The sequence below is a fragment of the Phoenix dactylifera genome, unplaced genomic scaffold (genome assembly GCF_009389715.1).
Source record: "Phoenix dactylifera cultivar Barhee BC4 unplaced genomic scaffold, palm_55x_up_171113_PBpolish2nd_filt_p 001456F, whole genome shotgun sequence".
Taxonomy (NCBI): domain Eukaryota; kingdom Viridiplantae; phylum Streptophyta; class Magnoliopsida; order Arecales; family Arecaceae; genus Phoenix; species Phoenix dactylifera.
In genome coordinates, this window is record NW_024068772.1 from 81,522 (window position 1) to 99,007 (window position 17,486).

General features: G+C 41.2%; 1 pseudogene; it reads right to left on the minus strand.

The window, feature by feature from the left end:
• Nucleotides 1-919: 919 nt before the first annotated feature.
• On the minus strand, nt 920-16,903 carry LOC120108641 (annotated as a pseudogene).
• Nucleotides 16,904-17,486: the final 583 nt, after the last annotated feature.

The window sequence follows — 17,486 nt, forward strand, 5'->3', positions numbered from 1 at the left end:
ATTGTTTGGCTGTTTTGCCCTCCGTTTCGTTATCAAAGGAGATTTCATATCCTTTTTACACCTAAACATGGTACTTTGGTGTTGTATTATGGAAGTTAGGAATCCAGATAGGGTCACAGAAATTGGTTGAGTGTTGTGTCAGTATAGATTTAAAATTAATCTTATTTTGTCAATAATGCATAGCTAAGTTTTGAGCTCAGTAGAATAAAGAATAAGAAAAGAAATTGAATGGAAAGAGGTTCAGAATGCCTGTCATACTGTTCCTGACTACGCTATTCAGTTGGATAGCCATGGGGACCAAGTCATCAAAAATCGAATGAAATTTCAAGGTTCCCTAAGATGTTGTAGACAGGATCTATAGTTTTTTGCAAGTCTCGGCTGAACCGGCTTTAATACTATTGCTTCCAAAGCTGGTGGAGACCTTAGCTTATGTTTTTGCCATCGTTGTCCTTGGCCCTGTGAAGATCATTGTTATAATAAAAAAAACAACTTTTACCCATTTAATCTTGAGTGTGGTTTTCTGAGAATAAAAATAGCTTCGATAACGACCATCACCATATAATAGCCATATGCCTACCTATTCTTCCCTTAAATCATGCTAACGTGATTTTTTAGGGTTTTTCGTGTAAGTTCTTTCTCGTGACAACTTTCTTTCCTCCGTATTCCCATCACAAACACAATGAATTACCATCATCGACATCTGCACCATCTGAAAAAAATCAGATGTTTGACATGACTCCCAAACAAAAGTATATTATCTGCTTTTCATGAGGTCCTACAAGTATGCTTGATGATGTAATATATATGTGCTTGGTGATTCAGAAAACTAAGAAAAATGAAAAAGGAAGAAAATTTAAATCAAATCTATAAAACCTACTTGTGCAATCCGTTATTTTCCTGCATCCTAACAGCCAGAGAGTTCATTTTTTTAAAATTCTTTTATTTTTCGAGACCTTTTCCAGGAAACCAAACATACTCTATAGGAGTTGAATCCACTCAAACTATTTAAGTTACAAAGTTTTGACCTTTTTCTGATAAACAGAAATAATACATAGTTCCAGCCTAATTCTAGCTGCAAACTCACTAGGGTACGCGTACGGTTACTGAGCAGATGCAAACAAAGCTCTTAAGAGCCTGTTTGGATGCGTGAACCACTTACTTGGAACAAAACCGATCTTAAGAAAGAGAGCGTCCAGTGATGGTGGAGAATTTTAACAAATCCAGGAACCTAGCTGATCATAGGATCCCCCCAAAAAAAAAAAACGGATGCTGGAATCCTTCTAAGAAATGACTTCCAGTATCCTGATTTCTCATGGACTCTGCTGAGGCCAGAAATTTCTCCTATGAGAAAATAATAATCCCTGGCCAACATAAGGTATACTTGGCGAACAATTTAGCTGGGAATCCAAATAAGCCCCTAAAAGAGAGTACTGCTAGCTACAAATTTACAATTGAGAACATTTTCTCATCCAACGGTACAAAGAGACCCCAAGAAAATGAATTGCAAATTCCCAGTTCATATGATGAGTGCACCCAGTTGAGATTGCTTAATCTATCAGAATCTTGTATCACGAATCAATTCTCCTCTAGACTATATCGGCATCCACTCCTACCATATCTTAAACAAACTCGATGGTACCTGCAACCAATGACACAAAATTATTGTTAAGGATGTTGTTATAGCTTGCAAGAAAACTATGAATTTTGATATAACAACATCCTGAGTTTAAATAATTAAACAAAATTAGTAAATAAAGTAGTCCTCTCAGGGAATAAATGAAAGAAGTGACAACCAACACTATAGCTTTGAAATGGAAATAGCAAATTCCATGTTGAAAAAGGCATACGTAGCATACTACCTTCACATGATGTGGCATGATCTTTATATCATAGGGCACATGAAGCCATGCCTTGGGAGGGTACAACATGAAATTCTCAGGCTTACTGGTGTAGACATCTGCATACTGATGTATATGATAAGAAAATGCTGATTCCCGACCAGTGTCTGTGAGGAAGGTTGCCCCAAAAGAACGATTAAACATCCTGCGCATTGCAGAACGACACTGTCGCCTTTGCTCATTTAATTCATCCAATAGTGCTCGGCAAGCTGTCCCTCTCTTACTGCTAACCACTGTTGCATGAACTTTACCAAGTAATTCTTGTATTATGTGAAATTTCGCCTGAAGCCACAGCAAAGGATAATGATATCAGAACTGGATATTTTGATGGTCTCCAAAAACATGAGGATTAATTGGGGAAAAAAAGTCGGGCAGATGCTAATTTTCTAGAGGGAAAAATCAACTTTTTCTGACAAACTTGAGCTCTTTAATGGATTTGCCATCAAATTGGAAAAAGAAAAAAGAAATTGGAATTTATTCCATTTGCCAAATTTGAAAGTAAATAGTGTTCTTTTACTTGAACAAAGCTGCACCCCTATATTAAGGTTTTAAAAATCACAACATTACTTCAACTCATCATATTTCTTTTTTGTGAAATGGCAATATATTCGAAGCTGGCATGATTACGAATTCCAAACGACCAAACCAAAGGAGCTATAGGCGATCCTCCAGCATTCTGTACGAGGAGAACATACTAAAATCAACAGGCTCAACAAGCCAAGCAAGATCCACAAGATTCAGAAGGAATTTAGAAAAGGGAGGATGGGAAGAATAAAGATTACGGACCAAAAACACAAGAAATGACCTACAAGCAAGGGAGATGACCAGCTATACTGCCCCTCCATTGTTCCTTAAATCAGCCAGTAATATGATACCTTCAGTTCACCTCAGAAGAGGAGACAGGGGTCCAAAGAATGGAAGACACCATTGACACTGCAATCCCAAGATTTCCAGCATGCCGCTAACCGTGAATTATGTTATTATTTCTGTAGACATAGACATCATTGCAGACTGATTTCAACTCAATAGCCAAAAAGCAACCTCCTAAAAACTACATTTCCAAGTACACCTCACATCCATATATGAAATATCCCATAAATGTCATAATGGGTACTGAAGTTCCTCCTGCAGGAATCCATTGCCTCATCAGCATGTCACTTTTCAGCTGCAGATTTACTGCTCTAATTTGATATCCTTGAACAGCATGGAAGCAAAGTTAAACATTGTTAAGGCCTTACAGGGATAGTTCAAAATTCAAATAAAATTTATATATAGCATGATGGCCATTACAAGTAAGCTCATGCACATGAGATACTAAAAGTCAAAATATAGCATAGTTTTCTTATTAAAGTATTGACTAGATGCTAGATGGAGGATAAGCATACTTTACGACTTGAATGAGATGAGGAGGTCATGGGCGGGAGGGGTAGGCTAAAGCACGGGTTAAAAGGGAACGAGGAAGGTGAAATGGGAAATGTGCGGGGAGAGGGGTGGCATTAGATGACCTACAGAAGAGAAGTTTAGGCAGGTTGAAATGAGATAAGGAATGAAGTGGCGCAATGTGGGGAGGTGGTGTTAGATGTATGCCCTAGAAGCCAATTTGGCTGACACATTATTAATTCTGGGACATAGTTTTGTACTTGACTTTATTATGATTGAATAATAAATGGGCATCTTTTTCATTCATATTGTATGTGTCTATGAATCATCCAAAGAATTAATAAGATGATGATGCATATTCTCAAAAGTTGAGAATTTGAGCCATGTATCATTGTGATTAATTTCTAAATGCTCCTGATCAATGGATCATCACAAGGACGGTGATCGATCCAATGAGATCAGTGCACAGATCGCTTTCCTAATGGATAGACGAGTCTCGAGTCCACAGTGTAGAGACACTGAAGTGGTACTGAGCGTGACCAAAGCAAGAAGTCACTTGGATGTCTATCCACTCGTCAGTGACTTACTTGATGTTGCAATAGTGTGACTAGTTCTTTGACCTGGTTGTAGTTTGACTGCACGTGTACATGGTCTCTAGCCATATGGGTCATTGTGATATAGATTGGTTGCAGTAGGTTCACTGTAGGAGTAAGATATGCACCTACAAGGAATCTATCGACCTTAGTACATAAGGAGTGATCCTATATGATTTATAAGACTGAGTTCGTAAGACCTCGGCCGGGGCAGTATGTACAGTGAAAAAGAAGTTTTTCACTCTCGAACTTAAGTCGAATAAATCTTGACATATGACAGACGATGGGGTTTGATGACGATTTATTCATGACCTCCGTCCTGTAGAATCCACGATAGAAGGACTGTATCATACGATAACTGCACCTACAGGTTCATTATTCCATTCTGCTGGGTTGCCACTACATGCTGCTAGGTGTCACTGATGGATGGTGAGACTCACAGGGACTATCTTGATGATCGATGATTCCTGGCGAGATGAGTTGGAATTGTTCCAACTCATTGAAAGGAGTTTTCAATGATATTGTGATAGAAATCGCAATATATCTTACTACCAGACAGAATAGAACCTATGGGGTCACACACATTAGAGGTATTGACCGATCCGATGGTTGAATTGTGATTTGGATTCACAAATAATTCATAATTATCAATTTGATTGATAATTGGTGTAACCCACTAAGAATTAGTGAGTTGAAGGAATAATTGCAATTGGATTGCAATTTAATTGAATCAATTGGACTTAATTAAATGGGCTTGATCATATTAAATACGAGTCCTACTTGGAGTAGGATTCCTAGAGTCCTAATTGGATTAGGACTTCAAATTAAATTAAAGTCCTACTTGGAGTAGGATTTCTAAAGTCCTAATTTGATTAGGATTAAAATTGAAATGAGTCCTAATTGGATTAGGATTCCTAAAGTCCTAATTAATTTTGATCTAATAGATTAAGATGACTCCTAATTGGCCGGGCTTGCGTTTTTCGCTGAGCGGGCCGAAGCGGGCCGGGCCAGGCACGACCCGTTTAGTCCGTGGCCCGGTGGGCCTGGGCCGGGCCGGCCCGGCACGGCCCGATGCCCATCACTACGCCCAGGGAGGGCGCCCTTCACCAACAAGATCGAAGTCAGGGAGTTTATCCTGGCCAATGGATTGGCCAACCTTGGGTTCACTAGACCGAGGCTCACCTGGTGCAACAATAGGATGGGGCGCGGCATTTGGAAGAGAATCGACAGACCTTTTGCCACGACCAACTGGATCCAGAGGTTTCCAGACTTCTAGGTTCATCACCTGCCTCGGATCGCTTCAGACCACTGCCCTGCTCTAGTGAGTACTTCATACCTTATTTCGGTTTGTAGTCCTTTCCATTTTGAGAAGGTACTTCATACCTTGGTCGTGGGATGTAGTGCGGGAGGCTTGGCGGACACTAGTGCGGGGGGATGTTATGTACAGAGTAGGGTCGGAGGAAACCAGTACCAGGCACGGTATCGGCTCTCCGGCAGAATGAGAAAGAAAACCTACCGGAGATGGAGAAGGAGAAGAGAAAGAGAGCGAGTGGGGAGGAAGGGAGCGGCGGACGCGGACAAAGGACTGTGGGGGGCAGCGGAGGCTGCAAATTTTCAATTTTTTTAGCCGCAGCTCGTTTCCCTGTTTCTTTCGAAACAGGATACGCGGTCGCGACCTCGGCCGGCCCCCCCGCGGCCCTCCGCCGGCGTCCGCCGCCGCTCCTCCCTCCCTCTCACACTCACTCTCTCTCTTCTTCTTCGGCTCCGGCAGCGAGCCGTTTTCAAAGCCGGAACTATACCGATGAGCCACCGGTAAGGCTCGGAATGGGTAAAACCGTCCAATTCGGGACGGTTCTGCATTCCATGGTATAGAGTTACCCGCAAGTTGGAGTTGACCAAGCGTCGACTGCTCAAATGGAACCGAAAAGAAGTGGAAAACATCTTCAGGAGGGTGGAGAAAACCGAAGCAGCCATTGACAGGCTCCAGTCTCTAGAGGAATGCGGGTTAGGCCTCTTTGACGATGACCAGGGGGAGCTCAGGGCCTTACTGTCCAAGCACCACTCACTCCTCAGGCAATAGGAGGTCTTCTAGAGACAGAAGTCTCGAGTTTAGTGGATCACGGAGGGAGACAAGACCACAAGGTTTTTCATTAGTCGACCATCATCTGGAAGCAGAGGAACAGAGTCTGCAGGATCAGGGATAGCAGTGGATAGATGACAGAGGACCTTGACGCCATTAGACGGACCCTAGAGCAGTTCTTCAGGTCTACATGGACCGATCCGAGGGGTGGCGGTGGTGTGGTATGTGAGCCGGCTCCTTTGTCGAGGGCCTTGGCAGACGAGAATGCAGCTTGGTTAGCCCAGTGTTGGATGCGGAAGTTCAGGACGCCCTTTGGTCCTTGAGTGAGGTTAAGGCCCCAGGTCCGGATGGATTTTTTCCATTTTTTTCGAGAGGTATTGGCATATCATCAGGCAGGTGATGGTAGCTATCCAGTAGTTCTTTCTGTCTACGATGATGTCTGATGAGTGAAAAAAGGCCTTCCTTATCCTAATTCCAAAAAGGCAGGATCCAGCAGAGTCGAGCCACTTTCGGTCAATCAGTTTATGCACCACCCTGTACAAGGCCGTGGCGAAGATTCTGGTCTAGAAATTGAGGGACATCCTTCAGACTTATTTGCCCTGAGCAGAGGGCCTTTGTAGGTGGTCAGTCCATATCCGACAATGTGCTCGTTGCTCACGAGTTCATATATGACCTCCAAAGGGCGCCGAGGGGCAGGAGTCTAATGGGCGTTAAGCTTGACATGGAGAGAAACTACGACAGGATGAGATGGGACTTCGTGACACTCCTTGGAGAGCTTCGGCTTTCACCCGCTATGGATTAGGTGGATTCAAGGATGTATTCAGTCCGTCTTTTGCTATGCTGCCTGCTGCTGGCTCGTGCGACGAGACGGTCAGCTCTAGCAATCTGGAAGATTCTAAGAGAGTATTATGCGGCGTCCGGACATTAGGTCAATTTGACAAAGTCAACTATCAGTTTCAGCCCGAAGATCCATCTAGGTGTGAAATCGACCAGCAGTGGTGGGTTGGGGGCCCACTCCTTGATCGAGCGCCGGAAGATCCTCGCGACCAGGCTGGCAGTCAGGTTTCTTCTGGAGCCAGAGTCTTTGAGGCTCTCTAATGAGGGCCAAGTATGAGGATTCGACCGATCCGGCAGTCTTCCACACTGATTGACGCAGTTTCTTCATTTGGAGAGAGATCTACGCCTGCACCCCGGCAGTTCTCCTGGAGATCAGATGGGAGATCGAGACTAGACGGGCTATCAACATCTTAGAGGACAACTGGCTCTCTAAGGTGCCACTGCGCGACTAGCCTACCCTTATCGACCCTGTTTGGCTGGAGAGGCGCAGAGTTTGCGATCTATTTGCCCCAAAAGGATGTAGAATGAGGATCTCGTCTGCGGGCTTTTGGAAAGCAGCTGGCTGAGTAGGTCTTGTCACTGCCGATTTCTATAGAGGTTGCGGACAGGAGAGTCTGGAGCGTGACTGGGAGGTTATAAGTAAAAGCACGAGATTTACTCAGGGTGATCAGGACTACGGCTCAATAGATTGATGGAGGCTGGATCTGGAGGCTTCGGATCCACCCCCAAGTTGCCTTATTTGTCTGAAAGGTGGCATGGGGGTGCCTGCCTACTAGAGGCATGCTGGCGCAGCATGGGATGAGCATTCCCCCAAAGTGTGTGGCATGCCTGAAGGTGGAGTCTATATTCTCTGACTTCTTCGAATATCTGCGGGCCGCTCAGATCTAGGGATGCGCCTCAAGCTCCCCCGTCCCTCAGCAGGGGACGTCGATCAAGGATTTCCTGCATTTCTTGGAGATCTCTTCATGGAGGTCTGGCCTTGAGAAGCGGAGGATCAGGGCTGCCTATCTGGCCTATCATTGTTAGCTAGACAAAAATGCTTGAATTTTCAATAGCAGAGTGGATCTGAGGATGGTAGCAGACAGAGCTCTACTTTATGCGGTGGAGGTTATTTGCACCACTGTGCCATCATCTCTTGGGACAGCCAGAGAAATCTGGGTTCTCATTCTGCTCCTGCAGCATCCAAAATCGTGTTGGTCTCCTAAAAGCCCCCACCTCCTGGCTTTTTCAAGGTGAACTTCGAAGGCAGTGTTGGCAGAAGAGGGAGCATTGGAGGTGTGGAATTTGTCATCAGAGATCATGATGCCAGACTGATAGCGGCAGGGGGTCGGCAGATCTTCGACACGTCTGTCGTCAGTGCCGAGCTCAAAACCGCATGGGAGGGCATCATCTATGCGAGGCAAGTGCTGGGGGAGGATTGCATCCTCCTCGAAGACTCGGCCATGATGATCGAGTGGATCCGAAGTCGAAGATGCGGTGATGGTTGTAGGCCGCTGCTCTATGCATCTGCAGACTCTTAGATAAGTGTGGTTTCTATTGGGCCACGCATGTCTACAGGGAGGCAAATAGTGCTACTGACTGGGTGGCCTCCTTTGCAACTCACCACTTTGGAGGTTTCACTTGGGAAGACCACGTATATGTGCCTTATCCTTTGTACCATCTTCTCTTTTCTTATTTTGTTGGTTGCACCCACATCCGTCGCGTATGAGCCGTCGTTGTTCTAAAAAAAAAAAGACCAACTTATGGCCAACCTAACAACAACTAAATTAAGTTCTTAGAAAACAATGCAAAAAGTACTGAAACTAAAAGATGGACAAAAAACCTAAATACCCTTCCCTTGTTTTATGTTAAATTGAAGTATCTGAGCCTACAATTTAACCCTGTGAGACAACTTTGCCAAAACATAAGTTCCTTAATAGTAGGTAATATACGTCTATTTCACAATTGCATGTTTAATCAAATCAAAATTGGGGGCAATGTTGGTGGAGGGAGAAAGCTAGATGATTTTGGTGGGTGGGTCTTCGTGTTAGCAGGGAGGGAGGGGAAAGAGAAAAAGGCTCTCATGAACGAGGGGTGAAAATCTATGTACTCTCAACCTATGGGCTATCTAGATAATGAATAAAATTATTCAAACAGCTAAGAATGAATATCAATATCAAGGTTCACCGTCTTAGTACCAGACCCCATACCAATACCATCCTATTATAGTGTCGGTATGCAGTACGGTACGAGACGACGAGGCATACCAAGTGTCGGTATGGTACAAGACTACATGCCGATTCAGCACCAGTATACGGTACGTCCGGTACAGTACGGTACCAATCGGTACAGCCAATCTTAATCCAGTATATTCTATTGGTAACATGAGCTCTTTGGTAACTACAGGATGTTCTTAGTATCTTATTTTGAAGAGCTCATTAGACCACTGCAATAAATAGACACTTCAAAGTGCTAGAAGCATTCCATAATTGTCTTGAATATATGATCACACATTAAATATTGATTGCTTAAGTCAAATCTCCCAAATCCTTGCCATCAACTACAAAAGATATCACGAAATGAATAAGATACAGTACATATAGCAATAATTGTTATATTAAAAAATTATTATTATTAGATTAAATTAATTATTACTTAATATGGAAACATATATACACACACGCATGCACACGCATGTACGTCTACTGCTCCACAATATGTTCATCAACTTATCTTTGTATGTTCATGAATAAACACTTCTCTAGCATATCAAGATGTGATCATTTCAAGCATACACAATATATGTGACTTCATGGCAGTTCTGTATAATTATATAAAATTTTGTAATTTATGGAATATAAACTTGTTGGGGTAAAGGATAAATTCAATGCAGTTTCTAGTACACTTTTTCACCACACTACTAGAGGAGGCATGCAATGCTTAATACTTCAGTTACCATGCTCAAGATCAAAATGCATGACTTTGCCCTATTTTATAGGCTATTTAACACAACTTTCTAAGAACTTATCTGCATATTTTTCAAGTAATATGGAAGCTAAAGTTCTAAGTATGAGGTCTAGCTTGGGCTTTTGAACCAGTTCCATCTCTGGACTCTAGTTTGAATATCTCTTGCTTGGGTAAACAGCCTAATCATTTTTCCTTGTATCCCTCCCCATCCCAGTTTTTCTATTCTGCGACAGATCAACTTCGCTCGACTGTGGTAGTTAGTTCAAGACTGTAAGTTTTCCTTTCCATCTAATTCTGCAGAGCCAGTTTCATCCTGGCCTTCTTTGCCTCTCCCAAATTGTATCCTCTATCACTGTGTGGTCAATTCAATGGATTAAGACATGACAAATAAATGTTTAGGAACATTATACAACCATTTCTCTAGCTCCCTGTTGATTGGTGTCTAGTTCCAACTCCCGAGACTGGACATACTTGGGTAATCAAGGGACTTGCCTAGAAACCTAGGTCGGTAGCAGATTGAAAGACCAATGGTACTGATTACCCAATTTAATCTTATCAAACAAGGAAGAACCCTACAGCAATGCACTAGACATGTAATGAGTTAAAAAGAAAGCATAATTTTATGTATAAAACCAAATTTACCTCTAACGCACAGGTTACAAGTCAAAAAGCCAGACTAAATACAATTGCCAACTTAAGTACTCATGGAAAGAAGTATAAAATTCAAATATAGTATAACATTTCTACCTGCTGAAACCGATAGCTTTCATCATTTTGGATCTCTATTTCACTCTGCAATGACAGAAAATCATCATAAGAGCCAAGATATGGCTAGTCTAAGTAAACGCATGCAAGCTTGATATGCAAAGGATCATTAAGTAAATAGATGATTAAGTATTTCATTTTCTAATATCCATATAGTACAAACAAAAAATGAGCTGCCACTGTTAATTTTTCCTCTTTATGGTTATAGATGTATTATACTGTTGTGTTTAATGTCAACACTACACAGTGATTATGTTCAACGTATTGGTCTACATTGACATTTCAGTAAAACCAAGTAACTCAGCAACCTACAGCACATAATAGAGATGTAGTGCTGGTTAAAGAATTCATCCACACAAAACATATTTTATTATTGTATTAGGACAAATTAAAGCAGCAACAGGATGAAGATGATTAAGTTACAAAGATCATATTAAATTAGAGCTTTAGTTGCTTTGACACTTGCACAACTAGGTGAATCATACTGTTCAATAAAACTATTCAATCAATGCTTAACCACACAAATAATAACAATAATAGTAGTAGTAAAAATAACAACAACAACAATAATAATGGTTATGGAGCACTAATCCATATTGTAGATGATGTCAGACAATCTGCATAAGAATGGTGCGGAATTCACATAACCAAATATATGATATCCATGAAATGCAACATACTACTGCTTTTATGGACGATGGATGTTGAATGTCATCCATGCCACATATGTAGATCTCTTGAGTCATGATCCTCAACATCAACCTCCTAATCATGGAAGATCTAGACATCTATTCACTACTAGGCAAAGAGTCAAAGATCCAGCATGTGCCCAGCCATGTATCATAATCAAGCGTCCAAAAGTTTCAGCACTCTAGAGAATTTCTCACTAACCAATTTAGTCAGACAGCAAAACTGCAGGGGTTCAGGTCAAGTCTGGCTCTTGTTAATGTTTCAGTATAGAAGGCTGACTTGAGCCAAACATAACCCTATACGTTGTCAGTCTTAGAAGATTGTAACTTAAATAGTTAGTTTACGAATATAAGAAATGTAAACAAGATTACTAAGAACCAATCTTCTAATTTGTTATTTTAAATAGTAACTATTCATCATCTATTTGAATGCCCTCTTACGCTCTGCGGTATTGCAATGGTCTATCAGGAAACTGATAATAAAGCTGTGCATATTATATGCTATTCAGTAACTTTCATTCATGTATTACACAAACTTATCCAGTCGCATCATCGTTTAAAGAGGGGCGGGGGAAAATTCTTAAAAAAAGCGTAGCAAGATCATCAATAATAACATATTTATTAGCAGTAGAGCTACCCCAACCTTCTATATATAAGCCAATTAATTTATCGGCACGTGTGAATGACTTTCTTGTGAAGATGTAACTAACAGAATCATGCAAGATTAGTGCATACCTCGAGTTCATGAATTGATAGCAGCAGTTCGCCAGCCAGCTTTTGCAGGTCCTCTTAAGTCACTGAACAAATGATCACCAAAATATATAACCTACATCAAGGAAATAAGTGTTATGAGGATAAACAACAGATGAGCTTCACAAAAGAGAGAATGATGATTAGTGTTACACGGACACAGGAAATGGGAGTCAAGTGTCCAGATGGCCTAAAATATCCGGCAAGGGAATCTCAAAAAATTCAGACACTTGGACATGTTATGCATATATTTGAAACAACAAAACATAGAAATAGACTAAAGTGCAGTCCATACAAAGCAATAGTAATATTGTTATTATGATGCCATAACTGAGAGCTAAATATTACGAAGTGTTAGAAAAATAAAAATAAAAGGAGAATAGGAGAAAACGGCAGGTTGTCGGAAAAAAAATAGAAAAGTCACATCAGCTGCGTAACCTTTTTTTTTTGAAACATTACTATCTCTCATGAGAGGAGATAGGCTATGGTAAGGAATTTAAAAAAAAAGAATACAGCTGTCACATCCTAGCAGAATAAGAGGAGAGGAGATGGAGAGCAAGAAGAGAATACAATCCAAGAAATGAAAAGAGAAAGAAGTACCGGAAGGAGAGATTGCGAGGAGAAGTGCCTGAGTGCAGAGAGGAGGAAAAGGTATGCACCTTAGCTCTTCTTCCTCTTCTCTTTCTTCCCCTCTCTTTTTCGGAGACGGGGGACCCAAGTGGGGGGAGGTGGGCTTCCAATCTTATGATTGCTGGGTTCTGGTCTTTTGGTGATTCAGAATTGTGGTAGAAGCATAGGCGTGTCCAATGCAAAGATACATGGGATACATGTACAATGTCGTGTCTGTGTGGAGAGATGGCAAAATTTCTTAATTTTGCCATGTCTCGGTATCACTGTCGATGATCCAACAGACAGTGGTTAACATGAAACATCTATAATTTTATATTTCACACACCAACATGTGGTATACTGTTTACAAATCAAGTTTCAAGTAAACTTGTCAAAAGACTAATTTGTTTTAATTTGGGATCCAAGTATAATGTTTGTATGCTGGTAAGCCATTATTTTTCTGACTTACCACAATTTTCCACTTCTACTTTTAAAGGAATCATGTTACAAGCACTGCCCGAACATGTTCGTACACCAGTAAGAGCAGGTGGACTCATGCATGTGCTTGTGCTCATAAAAATTGTACTAAACAAAGATGTGAGAATGCACTTAGGAATCATCCACACGAAAACTATGGCACTGGATAATTGGCATATTTCTCTAGTTTCAAAGGATTGCACTAGTGTGCTTTTGAAACAACTATATTCCGACAAGCATGACTTTTTTCATTGACTGCTCTCAGGGTCCATGTCATACCAAGTTTTCCTTGTTTTAGCATCTTTGGTCTAAAAGCCTCTCTAGGTTTCCTTTTATACATGCAATCATTTATTCCCGCATTACCTTTGGTTACACTTTTATTTTGTTTCTTCTCTTTAATAATTATCTCTAAAATTTACCAATTATTTACTTTACTAGTTCTACCAACTTATGCTTGCATGTGTTCCAAGTAAACTCCTCATGAATCCTTTAACTCTTCGCTTATGCATCAACCAAAGATCACCGAAACGGTACCGGTCGGCGTACCGGTCGGCGCTGGTACCAATTCGGATCAGTTTGAATCGGTACTGAACTGGCCATAGCGCACAAGTGCGGCGAGCACGAGCCCACTCGGCTGTGGCATGTGCTGTGGCATTTAATAATGCCACTGTAGCTACAGTGGCATTAAAAGCCACATCATGCCGCGCTGTGAAACCAGAGTCAATGTCATTTCGCACCGAGTCCTGGCCGAACCAGACCGGTCGGCACCGGTACCGGTTCGGTACGGGCTGAACAGGCCAGTACGGGCCGGTTCGGCATACCTTGGCATCAACATGCACTAGCTACTCTCAAGTGACCAAACTTTGACCTCGTATGGATCACGTTCTTTTTTATGATAAATTTTGAACATGTTTAAACGACAAGTGATCTTATTTCACCTATCTAAAAATACATATGCTTAAAGAAGACACCTAAACACAAGGAATGCGGAACCGTCCCAAACCGCCTAGTTCAGGAAGTACTAAGCCGTGCTGGCGGCTGACCGGAATGGTTCCGGCATTCAAAACGGTAAACCGATAGTACAGGAAGAGGGAGAAGGAAAGAGAGGAAAAGAGAGAGAGAACGGGAGGAAGGGAGAGGGAGGGCCACGGAGGGGCAGTGAAGGGCCAAAGATGGGCTCCACCCTCCGGATCCCTGTTTCAAATCGGGGCCCTTTTTTATTTTGAAAAATTTTAAGTGAAATAGGCAAAAGCTTTGCCAACATTCACTTAAAATTTGGGTCCCTTTTTTTTGCCGACTTCACCTTAAAATTTTTAAAATAAAAAAGGAGGCCCTGACGGACCCCTATTCGAATGAAACAAAGATTCGGAGTGGCGGAGCCCTTGCTCCGGCCCTCTGGCACCCTTCAACGCCCATCCGTCCGCCCTAACGAAGGCCTCCGGCCCGCCCTCCCTCCCTCTCCTTTCCCTTCCTCCCCCCCTATCTCTCTTATCCTCTCTTTCGTTCTCCCTCTCTCTCGCCCTCTCTGCTGTGTTGGTACAGACCTGGCATGGAATGGCACGGAGCCATACCAACCATGCCACCAGCCGACGGTACGGACTCCGGTACGGTATGAACTCCGGTACTAGCACGGTGAACCTTGCCTAACAAGTTAACCTATCCACATCCATAGTTTAAAAATCCAAACCTCCTTGCTTTATCTAATATATAGAAATACCATACCATGTATGAACATAACAGTCTTTATATGTATTATTTCATCCCTAGTATTTTGTGCATTGTTGGTGTCCCTGCCTTCTTGAAGTTGTTTCTGATTGTTTCATCAAACCCTATCTGAAGTCAAATATTTCAGTAACTTCCATTATCTCCCATCTATACCATTTAAATGTTTCTGACCTAAACATAGACTTCCTTCTAGAATAATCCTATCATATCCTTGTAGACATTATCATGTTTTATTTTTATCATTGTCCTATTCCATGTTAAAAATCTTAGTCGTCGATCTGCTGCTTTTCTCTCCATTTCATTTAGTTCCTTGTTAACAGATATCAGCCCTTTTTGCTATTGTGTCAATATCACCTGATTTCAAGGTGGCAGCATTAAGTGCTTCTTTCATAAAGCTTCTTCTTTTTGCATTTGTCTATAAACTGTCCCTTGCATAATTGTCATTGCATAAGCACAATTGCAGCACATCTCTTTAAGATAACACTCTGGATATCGGCATCTTTTACCATTATCAGGTTAAGCTGAGGCATGTTGCAAACAGGTGTTGCCATAACTAACTAATGCTTAAGACTCAGAAAATGTAATACCAAAGACGATTTTCAAAGAATGTTTTGGAACCGGCATTTTCTAGTAAGTTCTTCCTTACAAGCACAAAATAAAGACCACATAAGCAATAGATAAATCATGATCTGCCGAACCGATCCGTATCAGCCGGTTCGGACCGTATCGGCCTGATCCGGCCTAGAACCGATATTCAGACAGCATGGAAACTGGTTCCAGAGTGTCTCAGGCCGGTACCGACCGGTACACATGCATACCGGCTGCATATCGGTCACGTACCGATGCGAACCAACCAGTTCGCGCCGGTACCATTTTTTTTAATCACACCGCATGCGCTGTGGATTTTAAACCATAGCGCGCGCGCTGTGGTGTTAGAACGCGCGGACATGAACCCAAAAAAAAACAGAAGACCGATTCGTACCGGACCAGTTCCGGTATGAACCGATCTCAAACCGGTCTGGTAAGCGACCGGTACGCCTACCGGTACCGATTCAACGTACCTTGAGATAAATACTATTCCCTAAGTAACTAGATCCTTTGAAGGACTACCATATTAGTAAATATAGCTCTTCCTGGAAAGACTGTCAAGTGTCAACCCACATGTTGAACCAATCAACAATTATAGATAAATGGACCAGGTATTTATGGATAAGAAATTTATTTAAAAAGGTCCTCTCGGATATGCATGCAAAATGGAAAAAAAATCTGTTATTAGCAAAAATAATATAAGAAAACAAAGGCATATACCTCACTGTTATACAATTAGTAAAACTAACTCAGATATAGGCATAACAAGTAATAAAAAATTGATTATATATCATGGCCATTTAAGACAAACACTAGCTATCAAATAATTTGCCTAGAGTCTCATTCAAAAGAATTCTGAAAGCAAATAATTTGAAACTAAAATTATTTTATCAGCCACTACATACTTCAGGGCCTTTCCACTTTGTAATTTGTAGAAATGACTTCAAGCAACCATGATAGTAAACTTGGTTTGGGATAAACCTATCCACTGCAGTAAAAGCTAAGGTGTCCTTCTCAATGTCATAGCACCTACAAGAATAAAATGGGGAACGCAGAATATAGAACATTAGGTTGGCAGATCAAGTACAAAGATCTAGAAAATAGTTTACAGTAGTGGGTCATATGCTAGAACTAGTCGTAACGACAGAAAATCTAAAGCAGCAGAAATTGCTAAAGCAAAAATCAGTGCCAAAATGCAATGATTCACATTCTTTAAAGGTAGATGATGACCATGAGAGTGCATTAAAAAGTACCAAAATTTGAAAAAACTGAAAATGCTTTTTGATTGTCAGGTAACAATTTGTTTTTAAAAAATGTGCTTCCAGAACAGTACAAGGAATTATGTGATCCAAATGAAGGAAAGCAACAGAACCTCTACTTTACATCATTAGTTCATAAGACATGAAGGCTGGTAAACAGTCATAAGAACAATGGTGGTTACCGGAATGGGTGGTCAGAAGTGTAGAAGCTTGGCTTATTAGCTTGAGCAATCACAACATCGAAAAGCTCCCTCCAAGAGTTTCTGTCACCACTGTGGTCCTGCTTAATAAAAAGATGGGGGAAAATCTAGTAGTCGTAAGAAGAAATGATAAAAAACAAAGACAGCATGAAAGATATGTAGATTTGTATATATAGAGAAATAATCACAATTTTACCATGCAAGTGTACCATATTTAGATAAACACAAAAATATCTAACTGTTGATTATGATTGCTCAGTGCAGTTTAATACGACACAATACCCAAGATAACTAACAAATCATGCTCTTATTTTACAGGATGGCCGCAGCACTCATCCACCCATTAGAAACCAAAAAGAATAAACATCCTGCATTATTAAATGCCATTTCATGCACACCCAACCAATTTATTGGCAAGTTTTGACTCTGACTTTCAAACCTATGGCTTTTGTTATACAGGTTCTAGCTAATAATCTTGTCATCAGCATCTTCAAGGCCATGTCAAAATATAGTGACAGGATTAAGCTAATATTCAGGTCGTATTAGGACAGGTTTGATGTTTTTTGTTTGTATTTTTAAAAATAAACCCGCTATAATTAAAACATTGTAATGATATTCTTTAGAATGTGTAATGGATGTCCGCTCTCATTAGCAAAGCAGGGAACATTCATATTGATGTTTAGTATTTGA